Here is a 14,804-nt window from a genome sequence, read left to right on the forward strand (position 1 = left end):
GCTTATCTGAATTTTTTATATTAAATTAGTATTTCCTCAACATACAACAGCAAGGATTTCAAAAGTCGTTAAGCTGCCTTACTGCCTCATTTAATCTACAGGACACAAATTTTCACAATACAGAGCAAGGAAACAATGTATATGCAAGTTTTTTAGACTCTGCCAAAGCGTTTGACACAGTTTGGAGGCAAGGCCTTATGTATTAATTGTATAATGTTGGTATTAATGGTAGCATATGAACATAAATTAACAATTACCACCATAGTACTATAAGCTCTGTTGTGCTTAACCAAACTGTCAAAATGGTTTCCTGTGAATCGGGATGTTCGACAAGGAAGTGTATTGTCTACATTTTTGTAACTTGTTTCTATCAATTATCTCTTAAACGATCTAGAGAGCTGTAGCAAAAATATTGGTGTATTAAATGTTCCCAGTAGATGTCCCTCCTTAGCGGATGATATATCATGTATCGGCTTATCTCCAACAAGTCTCCAGTCCCTTTTGAACACTGGTTTTAGTTATTCAAACAAATGGAGATTTCGGGTTAATGCAGCCAAATGATGTGTGTTAATATTTTGTTCGATAGAAAGAAGCAATGGCTTTAGGCGAATTATTGATTCCTAATGAGGAAAATTATAATCATTTTAGTCATAATTGTGGATCATAAATGTTGACTTTCTACAAGGATAACAGAAGTATGCAACAAGGGACGCAAATCGTACTTTGTACTCTCCGACTTAGGCTCGCAGTGTCTCAATCCAAATACAATATCGCACTTATGCAAAACGTTTGTACAGCCTTCAGTTTTATTTGGTTGTGAACTATGCAATTGAATATCCCCTTCTGATCTCCAGAAACTAAATACTTTTCCACGCTTTGTCTGTAAGAACGCACTGAATCTCCCAAGATTGTGTAGATCTGACATTTGTGAATCCTTCTTTGATGATCTACCGATAGCAGCAGAGATCGAGGTAAGAAAACTAGTATTCTTAGGAAGACCGTGTTGCTTGAATTCTGCTACATGCTCTTACAAAGAAAGTATTGTTGACACGCCTTTGTTCATTCTTCTATAATTTAACACGCACGGATTCAATTTGTCTTTATTCCTGAAATTCTAGAAATTATGAAAACGTACGGACTTACAGAACACTTGCAAGGCTGGTTACAGGACGAATCGTTCCCCGATAAACTGGCATAGAAGAAGATCATCAGGAACTATGTCTCATCAGTGCACAAACTACAACGCCATACCCGTTTATCCCGTGACCCTGACTTCACCCTCTTTCAAATTATTTTCGACATCACGGAATCATCATCACTTTGGAAAATGCCTAAAATTTGCTACGAAATCAACCTGTGTAAATTTATTTTCAAACTTACCTCAAATATTCGGAAACAAAGAAATTCACGTTTGCTTATTGTGTCAAAAACTCTTTATGAATGTATTTCTTCACGCCTTTTGCACTCGCCTGGCCACTGCCAGCACTCGAGATAAATGGTGGTATAACATCGTGAATTTCGATGGCATACGGATGACAGCAGAAGATGATCTGTTTTTTATTCTACTTGATCAGCAAACTCTTATCTATCTTTGTAATTCAGGATATGTGTCCTTCCGCATGCTGAATTATAGGCCTGTGCACCACACTGCAACTCTGTACAACTGAGCATTATCCTTCATGAACACATACATGTCAATAGGGTTTTGTCTGTTATGTACTTTTCTTTATTTCCACTGTGTATAGATGTTTATAACTTTCTAATAATTTTCCTTCTTCCTAATTGTACTTTGAAACAATTGGTAATTTTGTAATGCTATGATTATTATGTCAAGTCATGATCCTCTGCGGAGGGAAATAAAATTTGAATGAATGAATGAATTGGTAATTTTGTGCAGCATCAGTTATACATGCCAAAATTTGTCTCCTGCTACATGGTAATAGTTTGATTCCAATTATCGTAGGCATGTGTATATTTTATATTGAACGCTATGGCATTGGAACGTTTTAACCTCTCTGAACTTAATCTGACACCTGCTCCATAGTGTTGCTTATTAAATAAGTAGACCTACGAGTTCATCTACCAACGTTTATGTATCCATTTAAGAAAGAGTGTGCTTTTGGGAATGAAAACATTGACATGTAATTGTGCCGACCAAAATCTATTATTTTGTACATTAGTTGCAATTAATGTTTATGTAAATAAACTCAAAACAATAGCTATGTTCAATTTATGATTAAATACCCATGGCGTTTTTTCATGTAAAAGGTGTTAATGGCTGTTAATCCGGAGATGTTTAAAAATATTTAAGGAATATCTACTTTATTGTATTTATCTTAGATGTAATAGAACAGAAAGGCACACATCATATTTACTTGAGAAATTTTTTTATGTTTGGCGTATTTGATCGCGGTGAATTCAATTGGACAATAAGTATAGGGGCGGCTGCCGGGTCCCCCCCCCAACAATGTACAATACGAGTAGTGACCCCAAGTGGGCTAGATTGTACATTGGGTATAGGACGTTCTCGAATGCACAACGCCACGCACAAGAGAAATGTACAATATCCCATTAACAATGTCACATCAATGTAATATGATTGATCAGTGGGCCAATATTCCATCAATATAAATGTCTAATGGACCAATATCTCATCAATATAAATGTCCAATTGTTAAGTCCAATGGTCCAATATCCCATGACCATAAATGTCCAATACACATATTGTTTGAAAGTCAAAAAATCAAAGTTTAAAAGGTAGGCTATTTTCGCAACAGCAAATATACAAGTTAATCACAAAGTTTTGATGAGAATGCCACATGCACACAAGTGCATCCGCCACCAATAAGTCACCCCAATATTGATAACGGTGTCACAAATCACCTCAAACAGTCAACGTTTACCAGCGCCATAGTAGTGCGAACAGGGATGATTTATTATGGGTACCTATTGCCATCACCACCCATGAAGTGCTAAATTGGCCCTGCAAATTATTCAAAAACAAATTATTTCCTAGTTGAGATAAATGTACACCGTCATTGTCAAACAACTGAGTAAAACTGGCATTGAATTGGGGGTGCTTGATGAATGCCCCTCCCAGTGCAACAACTGATCTAATTGCCACTCGATCTAACCGGGCCCTAGCTTTATTCATTGATCTAATATTGACTGCGGATAACTCCGTTTACCTGATCAGGATATGGGGCTCACGGCGGGTGTGACCGGTCAACCGGTCAACAGGGGATGCTTATTCCTCATAGGCACCTGATCCCACCTCTGGTGTGTCCAGGGGTCCGTGTTTGCCCAACTATCTATTTTGTATTGCTTGTAGGAGTTATGAGATTGATCACTGTTCGTTATCTTCACCTTGCATTAGTGAAATATCTCCATGACCTTCTCATTGATGCCACGAAAATGTTCAGCTTGGAATCAGGAAACAAATTCTTATACTCAAATAAAATGTGTCGTATGACATATAGCAGGCACCTTATGTGCATGACACCTATGTTGTTAGCCCCACAATAGATGATGACCATTTTAGGTGTATTACCTAAATTCAATTTTTTCAGGTATTTCAATTTCGGAACAAGATCTAAAAGTCTCATACCACTGTACCCTTGCCACCAAATATTTACATTTGGGATAGTGAGGCCCAGGCATCCTGTCCTGCAGGTAGCAGCAACTGTTACTCGCTTGATGATAGAAGAACCCACTATCCACACATTAACTGGATCTGAAACCACTTGATTTGTGTTAGTAATGTAGCAAATACAACCAGTATTGACACAATACAAGTTTGCTGTGTCACCCGCATTCAAAGTTAAATTAATGATGTTGCTCAAATTGGAAAGGGCAGCTAGCTTATTTAGCTGTTCCGAATGTGTCATTTAAAAACATTAGATGTCCAGCGACCAGAGAGCTTGTTCTGAGTGCTCCTGTTGAGCCCTCATTGTAGCTGCGCCTATTCTGAAAGAATGTGATTTATATAGTTTACTATCAATGCCTAGTACATTGAGGATTTTAGACAACATTGAGGATAATTGATAATGAGTCAATGTTTTGCAGGGATATTGCCAAAACAGGAGACCTGCGACATTTGGACGTACTTGTAAATATTTGGTCATCGCCATGACAGGGCAGGAAACTTGTTTAGTGGTTCTAATAGATAGGGTGGTACCAAACCCACATTGGTCAGTCTTAGAATACTTGATAAACAAGTTAATTGCTGAATCCTGGACGAAAATGTGCTGTACTTGAATAATTTTATTAGATGAATTACCTTTTGAGAGGGACAATTCCCCAACCCTTAATAAGGCGTGATAAGCCAAGGTAAAAGCAGCTCCAAATAAACTTGTTTCGTATGAGTTATGGCATACCAAATGCAACTTGGGAACAATTTAATTTGAGATTTCTAAAATAATGGGACGGCGTAGTGCTCCTTCACGGTTTGATTTTTTCATACCTTCCAAACGTTTATCTATCAGAAAATGTTTCGTGGGGTCACGACATCCAAACATTTCGCACTGAAATGCAATAGCAGATTGTTTGTACCCTCGAATGGATAAGTGAGCTATAAACATGAGTATATGCTCAAATGGTGGTTGCCATACTTTTCTCAATTTCTGTAGTAGTCTAAACTGATCAAAGGCTTGTAGGCCCGTTGAATGTGTTTGGGCTGTGTTACATGCCAATGATGACCTAAAGAGGCGATTTATTTCATCTGTGAGAGTGCATTGTGGAAGGATGCTGGAATTACCTGAGGCTGTTGGTCTGCTGTAGGCAATAGGTCCCTGAATCTGCAACACTGTTGACGAAATATAGCATCGGCTATAGCATTATGTTTACCCGGAATGTGTTGGGCCTTAAATTGTATACTGTTTGTTAAAGTTACAGGCATAAGTGGCCTAATGAGGGATATTACATGGTGAGATGATGAAGATCGTTTATTAATAATGTGAACCAAAGACAAGTTATCAATATGCAAGATGATTTTCTTGTTTTGTAGTGCTTGAGCCCAGATTGTGAAGGCCAAAACAATTGGTACTAATTCCAAATATGTGGTGTTGCGGATATTTGGAGTACCTGCCCAACTTGTTGGCCACTGAAGGTGTGCCCACTTTCCCCCAAAGTAAACCCCACATCCTAATGACGCGGCCCCTGAGCTATCAGTGAAAAGCTGAAGGGTTTCTTGAGAACTCCATTCAGTGTCTGGAAAATACATAACCCCACTAAAGTTGGTAAGTAATTCAAGCCAAATCTGTATGTTTAGTTTCATAGGTTTAGTAATGTTGACATGATGATAGGGTTGTTTGTTTTTCCAAGCATAGCAATGTAAAAGCGCCTGTTGAATGCTCTACTCCTAGGATATGCTTTTGCGAAACCATTTAGTTTACCAACAATACTCTGCATGGATGTTATAGTGATGGTCTGTTTTTTTTAATACGGTGTTCCAAAATATTACAAAATTCTCTTTTTCAGCTGGAATCCTAATTTGCATTTTCACCGTGTCGATTTCGAAACCTAAATATATATTGGGCTTCTGCTCTTTGTCGGGATTTAAGGGAATGCCCATTTTAGCGCACATACTGTGGAATGTGTTAAATAATGTTCGACAATGACTAGTGTCTACCCCTCCTGCAAAAATGAAGTCGTCCAAATAGTGATATACCATTTCTAAACCCGATGGTTTTCTAACCAACCATTTCAAAAATGTTGAGAAAGTTTCAAAAATTTTGCACGAAATAGAGCAGCCAAAGGGTAACATGTAATAAGCCCCTTAAAGTAAAGTCCTAATAGTTCAAAGTCTCCTGGGTAGATTGGCATTAACTTAAATGCACTTTTAATGTCTGCTTTAGCTAATAGCCCCCCTCTCTAATTTACTAATGGTATTTATAACTGTATCAAAGGAGGTATACCTAACTGTTGTGTCTCCTGGGTCTATGGTCTATGTAGGCGTTAATACTAGAGAGCGGTGGGTAAGATAAGTGAGTTATCATTCTCCAACCACCATCCCCTATTGGCACCACACCAATTCGAGATACATGAAGGTTAGGGATTGGTGGATCCAAAAAAGGACCAATCATGTGGCCCTCAGTTACCTCTTTGTGTATCTTGGCCTGTAAAATATCACTGCGGTGATTTGTCGACATCAAATTATTGGGGAAAATAGTAGTTCTGGGATTTGTATATAATAACTTATAACCCTGTTTGAAAGCTAAACCCAAAATTTTAGCAACTAGTCTGTGTAGGTAGTCTTGAACATACTGGATAACTGAATTAGTGATAACTGGGGGTTTTCCCAGAGACCACAGGTGTTGCCTGTTGTTGCTTATTATGTCTAATGTGCTGTCGTCGGATATTAGTGTTGAATTGTTGGAGCTGACCTGGTTAGGATGCTGAAGGACGAAAAGATCTAGACAATTGTCCCGAGGAATTTGCTTTGCACATATCAATTGGATGCATGTTGTTACATCTAATGCATCTGTGTGCATGAGGGCAATTATGTCTCAAGCATGGCCCTTTGTAGTTAAATTCGTAACATGTTCCACCCTTAGGCATGGGATGGGTGGGTGTGTAGTGGGTGTCATGTAGAACATACGTGTTTCAGTGTCAACTACACTCCAATATTGCATTGGATTGATTGATGCCCTAAGACGAAATTGCTCATCATAGTTGACCCAGCCCAGCCCTGTGACCGTTGTGCACCTAGCCTAATGTCATGCATGTATTTCAACAGCTGCTGAACTTTTTCAGGATGTGCAGCTGAATGAATACTATTAAAATAATGAAGGCATCTGTCCACTTGTCTATGTTAAGAATTTTTGTTGTTGTTTAGGTTGGGCTACCAGTTGGCCACTAGGATCAATAGAGATGAGATTTGAGTTTGGTTCAAGTCTCTAACTAGTAACATGCCTAGATTAATACATTTTCCCGATATCATTTTATCCCTAATATTGGCACCTAAATAATTGACCCAACTGACATTGACATGGGAGCCTCAAATGAATTAAAGGAGGTTACATTCAATGACGTCATGGTTGAATTACCTGATGTAGCTTCCGCCTGATTCTTCACCACTTGCGTAGGCCTGTCGAAATTGTATAGGGAAGCTTCAGGCAAAACTAATGTGGGTTCAGCTGGTTGGGGCTGGTAGGATGTTGTTGGGGCTGGTAGGATGTTGTTGGGACAATGATTTGGTTTTGCGTAGTGGGGTTATGTTGTCGTTGAGGCGTAGCCGTAAGCTGTTTGGCTACCCTCCGCTTTCATGTTGCTTGCTCGTCCATGGCCGGCTTGTGTGACTTTGTCTTGCACTTAGTTTTCGGCATGATATAATTGCGTGCAAAAATTGAATATCCAAATGAATTCAGTTAGCAACCGCTTGTGAATAATTTGTAAGGAAGATGAATATATACTAGCGAAAAAAAGAAACTGCATTATCTAACTTATGAAAAAATAATTTAAAAAAAATAACAATGAACAAATTTTATTTTTGTAATACTGTTAACAAATATATTCGTTACAACATTTCATAATCCATTAATGTTAACGTCGAATAACGTCAATTTCAGCACACTCGAAAGACACTGGTATTCGAACTTGAATTAACAAAGTTAATAACGCGTGCGACCACCATTTGCATTCACGCATGCTTGACAACGGCGCCTCATTGATGCCACGAAAATGTTCAGAAATGTTTGAGGGATGTTGTTCCAGATGTTGGTTAAAGCCTGGCCTAAATCAGCCAATGTCACTGGCTGATTTGGTAAACGACGTAGACGTCGTTCCATTTCATCCCAGGCGTGCTCGATCGGCGATACATCGGGGGAAACAGCTAGCCAAAGCAAGACATCGACATTCTGTTGAATAAAAAAGTCCCTGACTACACGTACAACATGTGGCCTTGCGTTGTCTTACTGCAGAGTGATGTGGTTTTGCTGTCTCTATATGAAGGGTATCACATGGCGCTGAATAGATTCGTCCCGATAGCATACGCCGGTGAGATTTCCATTCACAATTTGTAGAGGGATCCTTCCACGTGCTGTTATTCCACCCCACACCATAACGTTACCTCCATCGAATTGTCGACGTTGCACAACACAAGGGTCCTGGTACCGCTCCCCAACGCGACGATACACTCTACAACGGCCGTTACTGCTATTCAAATGAAATCTGGACTCATCAGTGAACAGAATATTGGCCCAGTCCTGTATTATGAATCGCAGATGTTGTCTGCACCACGCTAGTCTAGCGATACGACGACGTTGAAGCAGTATTGGGCGCACCGCTTGACGTCTTGTTCTGACGTTGTGCTCGCTCAGACGATTACACACAGTTCTTGGACTGATTGGTCGAAATCCAGAAATGCTACGAGCAGACAAACTTGCTATCTGGAAACGATTTCTCAGGTGCACAAGTCTAATGTGGTTGTCCTGTCAACGCGACTTCACACGAGGACACCCAGAACGTGATCGATTCCGAGTGTTACCATATGGTTGGAAACGTCTCCATAATGATTGGATGGTGTTCCGATGAAATCCAAAGTGTCTTGCTACGATATTTTGTGCAATTCCAGCTTGAAGTATCCCAACAGCACGATTACGTTCGTTTTCGCTGAGTCGTGGCATGACAGAAGGGTAAATTTTGTCAAAACTAAAGTGCTTTCCTTAAAGTGTCCAAACAAACCTTTTACACTTCTTACTCCAAACAGTATTGGCCAGTAAAACTAGTGCGTACGAACACTTCAGTAAACAACATGTGTTCACTAACCATGAAAATGCCTGTGCATCTGAGTCGGGTACTATCCAATATTGTTCAAAAACATCACCTTTATCGATTGTTTAGATTTTATAAATATAAACAATAAATATAGAAAAATTATACTAAATTTTATAACGCACAGTTTCTTTTTTCCGCTAGTATATCGTCAAAGTGAACTTGAATGACTTACAGATCAATTGATGCACCTGAGGTGATTAACATGTATGGAATATATTTTTAAAAAATCAGCACATGTATCGTATTCAATCAAAAGCAACGGTTAGTCATCCGACAACGTAGCTAACTTATAATTGTATAAAATGTTCTAAGCTTGAAAACAATCTAAATATTGGATGCAAGTAAACAGATTTGTATCTATTTTTCTATACTTTGAGATATCTCAAATATACAACCTACCAATTTGTTCGACTGCTAGAATAGAAAGGAAGATATGACGCCACTGAGGTTATTTATATACTTGAGTGATTTATTTAGAGCCAAATATGCTAGACGCTAAATATTCCGGAAAGCTTATTTCAATCAAACGATTAATTATCCCCGAGATAAATCGGCGTATTCTTAGACTGAACTTGAATACGCGCTAATATTAAGCAACTAGGAAAAGCGTCGTACGTCTTGGAAAATCGGGCATTGTTTTGATATAATTTTCATCCATTAGTAGCTGCAGTTTATTGAAGTCGAGCCAGTTGACTGTTGTTTTTGTGTTCATGAAATGAAGGCAAATATTTTCATGCACAGCATAACTTTGTATTGGGTTGGAAACTGGATCATAAGAAATCAAGACAGGCTCTGTTTCGATTTCCTTCGCAAGGGAGAAGAGAATAGAACAATACAATAGTATTCGTGCCTGTGAGATTGTATAAAGAGATTCTCAACTCTGCTCTGCTGCCTTTCAGTCCACTAGCACACTGTATACTTTTTAAAGTAAACTTAGTCAGATTCGCAGCAGATTTTCGAATCACTCATGAAGATGCTTGTAGCTTTCTAATTATAAAAACTATACATGTATAAAAACAATGCAATCAAAAGCAGATGGATCCGCCCCTGTACTCCCACCAAGGTACATCTGTATTCTGACAGTAATCCAACTAGTGTTCCTAAATCAAGGTATACCATGGTAAATATAAACCGCGCGTGGAAACAATCAACAAACAGGGTTAACTCAGTAATACACACGACAGTTTCAACACCCTATTTTCCTGATCCTATGGAGATGCGGGTTAGAATCGGTCCTCAGTACCCCTTGCTTGTCGTAAGAGGCGACTAAATGGGGCGGTCCTTCGGATGAGACCGCGAAAACCGAGGCCCCGTGTCACAGCAGGTATGGCTCGTTAAAGATCTCTCCCTGCTCAAAGACCGTAAGCGCCGAGCATAGGCCTAAATTTTACAGCCCTTGCCCGGCAACAGTGAAGTTTCCATATACACCGTGTACAACCCTACATATGGGGATGTAGAATGGTGACCTTAGGGGGTAGGAATTCGAAGCGTGTTTTATTAGATAAGTTGATATTTTTACCTTTGTTACAGCTATAGAGATAAAACTACTCTTATATTAACATACAACGGAACACAGTGATGTCCCCGCTTACTCTTACTAGTTTTCCACCTTGCAGTTCGTGCTAGAAATAGGTGAATACTTCAAGAATCCGTGCCCATGGGGATTCCAACAGACTGTTGGAAGACCTTATCACCAAAGACCACGAAGGTAATGTCAATGAGGAACTCCAGCATAATTTCCCCATATAATAGAACTAATATGCATGGTTTCTACACTTAACACTGTAGCGGTTACTTCCATGATTTCCGAAATTTCACGTCAAATAAACGGTGAGAACTGCAAGGTGGGAAACGAGTAAGAGTAAGCGGGGACATCACTGTGTTCCCTCGTATTAGTTTTTTCTCTATAGGTGTAACCAAGATAAATATGTCAACTTATCTAATAAAACACGCTTCGAATTCTGTACCCCCTAAAGTCACCATTCCGCATCCCGAAATGTGGGGTTGTACACGATGATATAAGTGAAAACTTCTCGAGCGGGACGTTAAACAATATACAACCAATCATGAAATAAATTACACCGTATAACTTTGAAAACGACATGAAGTAGGCGAGGCCATTTCTGTTGGTTTTTAACGTTCTTTCTCCTCTGTTTTGTTATACACCATTAAGAATAACAAGCCGACAAAAAATGTGATAAAAAGGAAGACAATTTAAATTTCTAGTTGATTTATCATGGGCCAGCCAGCCCATTCTATAAGTTTGGAGAAGTCGCATGCGTTTCTCCGGGACAGGTGCCTGTTACCACGGAAGTGTTCTAATGAAGAATTACGTCTTTTCTGTATGTTTTTTTTTATTCAGCATTTAAAAAATCATCCAATCAAATTGCTATATATTGTTTACGATTCATCGTTGTTCGTGATCCTCACTTTTTTTATTTTTTGTAGAGACTAAAATGAAAGAAACTTTTAGACAGCGACATGCATCATAAGCTTTGAGCTCGAAGTTACCAAAGTGCAAATTTTAGCTAATGTTACCGATTTCCACAATATTCCAAGTAATTTGTTTTCTTCCTAGGTTGCATGTTCCTCCCTCTGTGGATGATGTGGACTCAGTTACGAGGAAGAATGAATATCAACAGTCAATTGGGGTAGCAAATCCGACGGAAGTAGAATTATCTGTTGAGAATCAGGAAGGTCGGTGGATATAAAAACAATATCACTTCAGAGATTTTCTATCCATGCATGTAGACCTAATATCATTTCAGAATTTGCCATCAGTACATGTAGAAATAGTCTAAATACATAAATTTAATATCAGTGCATGTCGAAATAGTCAAGTTTTAGAGATTCGATATCAGTACTTGTAGAAATAGTCTCATTTTAGAGATTTTATATCAGTGCATGTGGAATTAGTCTAATTTTAGAGATTTTATATCAGTGCATGTGGAATTAGTCTAATTTTAGAGATTTGATATCAGCATGTTTAGGCATAGTCTAATTTTAGAGATTTGATATCAGTGCTTGTAGAAATAGTCTTACTTAAGATATTTGACATAATCAGATGCTAACTTATTTTTACTCAGTTAAGTGTAGGTAGAAACTCTTGACGACTCCTTCTCTTTTTAAATGAACGCTTCACATGGACTCTTCGTTTCAAAAAGGATTAAAAGACCTCTACAATTTGCATATTCATCTTACCAATTGTAAGTTCATGGCAAATAAGTTTGTTATTCATTGATTAATGCTACTAATAAGGAGTTTTCCCCTAGGTCCATATATTACACCACAAAACACTGACGCAGTACCGAAGGTTATAAAGACTCCTGCAGGGTATGTAAACAGAATCGACCACAGATGAAGAATAGCAAGCTACCTTCAAGAAGCCCTTCCCCCGACTATACTGTGGGGATCCGTGGACGATCGACTCTAGGAAGAGGAGATGGACCCATCCACCACCTCCTAGACGACTAACCATTCCCGGATCTTCAAGAAGACCCGTCCCCGTTTCCAGGGGATCCGAACGTCGAACACCATCGTCGCCTCGCCGCAACAAACCTAGTGTATCAGGGTCCCTACTGGGCTGTATGCATTATAAATCTTCACCATCGTCGTAAACAGAATAAAGACCGGACACCACGTGCACATGCACATCTTGATCAGATCTACATTATTCAACCCAACAGCATGACCTACTTACAGTATTCGAAGTTCTCATACTCGATCCTCCCTATTGCGAACTACCAAACATTTTTGCAGACTTGAATATGGCATCACAAACGGACTGTGGGTTGTAAAGCAACATAATTAATGGCTGGGGGCAGACGAACTTGAGAATGAAATTGCTCTAACATTTCCATATTACTTTTTAGTGTTTGTTTTACCCCGTCAAAATTCTACTGATAAGGGGTGGTCATTGATATTTTTCGGCATAATTGTTTTCTTACAGTTATGTCATGACCTTTAAAACTATTGACAAAGATGAAGTTATGATTGTTTGATGACCTTCAGCATATATTTTTGTAATTTGCAATGTCTTTGTTGCAGAAAATACAAATGTCAACAGAACGAAGCTAAAGATGTTCACTACGTAAACAATGAAGTTAAAAATGAATCTGTGAAAAAAGAATATGTCACAGTTCTTACTCCAGAAAGGAAACAAGCGCCATTTTATGAAACACCACAAACATCTATAGTAGCCAAAGCGAAAGAAAAATCAAAACATAAGATACACCAAATCGGAAAGGTGACACCAAACACTGAAAATGTAGATTACGAAGCAGGTACGTATGGATACTCAAACATTGTGCACAGATGTCTTCATTTTATTTCTAAAACAGATTTATTGTAGACCAAAGTTGTTGTTATATCCAACATTATTAAATAATACAGTATGCTATATGGAATAAAAAATGATATTTTAATAAAGTGATTTTTATACTTTTTAATTTTTTTTTTTTTTTTTTTTTAGAAATTGTTGAATGATATCAAAAACACATTTTCCTTGCATGTAAATCTTATGAAAACCACGTGCCAAGATCGTAGCGCAAAGGTCAATATATTTTATATTAAAATGCCTTAACAACTATGGTGCATTACCTTCTGTTGAAAAGTACATCACAGTTTATTACTCTAAACAAAAATATACCGTGAAAAATACCAAGAACAAGAAGCCACACTATTACAATATGTTGTTTTATTTGGAAGAACCTACAGCTTTGAGAAAGGATGGCCCATGTATTCATCATAACTGTGGTGTATGATTGCTTTACAAATATTCCCTCCAATTTACAGAAATGATATTCAAGTAGAATGTGTTATTTTAGCATAGATTAGATTATCATTGGAAGAGTAAAATGTGGGGCAAACAAGATCGAAATGACGTATCGATAAATATTGTACAGAAAGGAGTATTTTGAAGTGTCGATATGTGATGGTATGGTCCATCTGTTTGTGTGATTTTAAAAATGATCCCGGACTTTCGGTAAATCAGAAAATTCAGAGCGAGAAGAAGAATAATCGTGTCATTACTCGTGATTCACACACTCGAAAGGTTCATAGTAAACGATCCCCCATACATAAAGCCGATCATGCTTTGGAAGAATGCAGAGTATTTCGCGACATCAGAGACTTAAGTTACCTAGAATTATAGAGTGTGACGAAATTGCAAATAATAGGTCGGAGATACCTACACCTGACATAGCGGAGGCATACTCTCGCCTTCCAGATATTTTATCGCTCATACCCGAATTTGACAATTGTGCGGAAATTTCATCGTTGATAGGAAGAGATATGACTGAAGTTCATCATGATTTGTCGAAGAGAATTGCTCCTAACAAACCATTTGCACAGAGGCTTATTCTAGAATGGACAATTATTGGCGTAGTGTGTTTGGAAAAACCTCATATTCCAAAGTCGGTCAATGTAAGGAAAACAGTAAATCATGATGGACGTAATTCCATGTTTCAGCCATGTGACTCTCAATTCACTATTACCGAGAAAACACCATTTCATCAAGATATAATTGCAACGACTCCATTTGATGAAACACCGGGACTGTCTACAGACGATCGTGTCTTTCTCAATATCATGAGCAAGGAACTGCATATAGAACAAGATGGCAAATGGACCACCCCCTTGCCATTTCGACCCAATATACCTGCATTACCTAGCAACCGTGTGCAAGCCCAAGGACCATGATATTGGACAAGTCATTTTAGACCAACCCGTCAAAAAGGGACAATCCTATAGATTTTATGAACAAGATATGTAAGAAGGGACATGCGGAGATTGCACTCCCTCTACAACCAGATGAAGACCGTTGGTTTTTGTCAATATGTGGTATTTATCAACCAATGAAACTCGGACGGATTCCTATGGGTTTCGATTCGTCTGCGATATATCAAAACTTGTATTTGAATACAGTGCTTCTATTTGGGCCAAACATGACCAACTGTCTCATTGGAGTATTAATGAGATTTCGCATGGAAAGCATAGCAATGACTGCAGATATTGAACACATGTTTCAT

General features: G+C 38.4%; 1 pseudogene; it reads right to left on the reverse strand.

The window, feature by feature from the left end:
- Positions 1-3,896: 3,896 nt before the first annotated feature.
- On the reverse strand, positions 3,897-5,221 carry LOC125678682 (uncharacterized; annotated as a pseudogene).
- Between the last annotated feature and the right edge of the window lie 9,583 nt (positions 5,222-14,804).

Source organism: Ostrea edulis, chromosome 2 (assembly GCF_947568905.1).
Source record: "Ostrea edulis chromosome 2, xbOstEdul1.1, whole genome shotgun sequence".
NCBI lineage: Eukaryota > Metazoa > Mollusca > Bivalvia > Ostreida > Ostreidae > Ostrea > Ostrea edulis.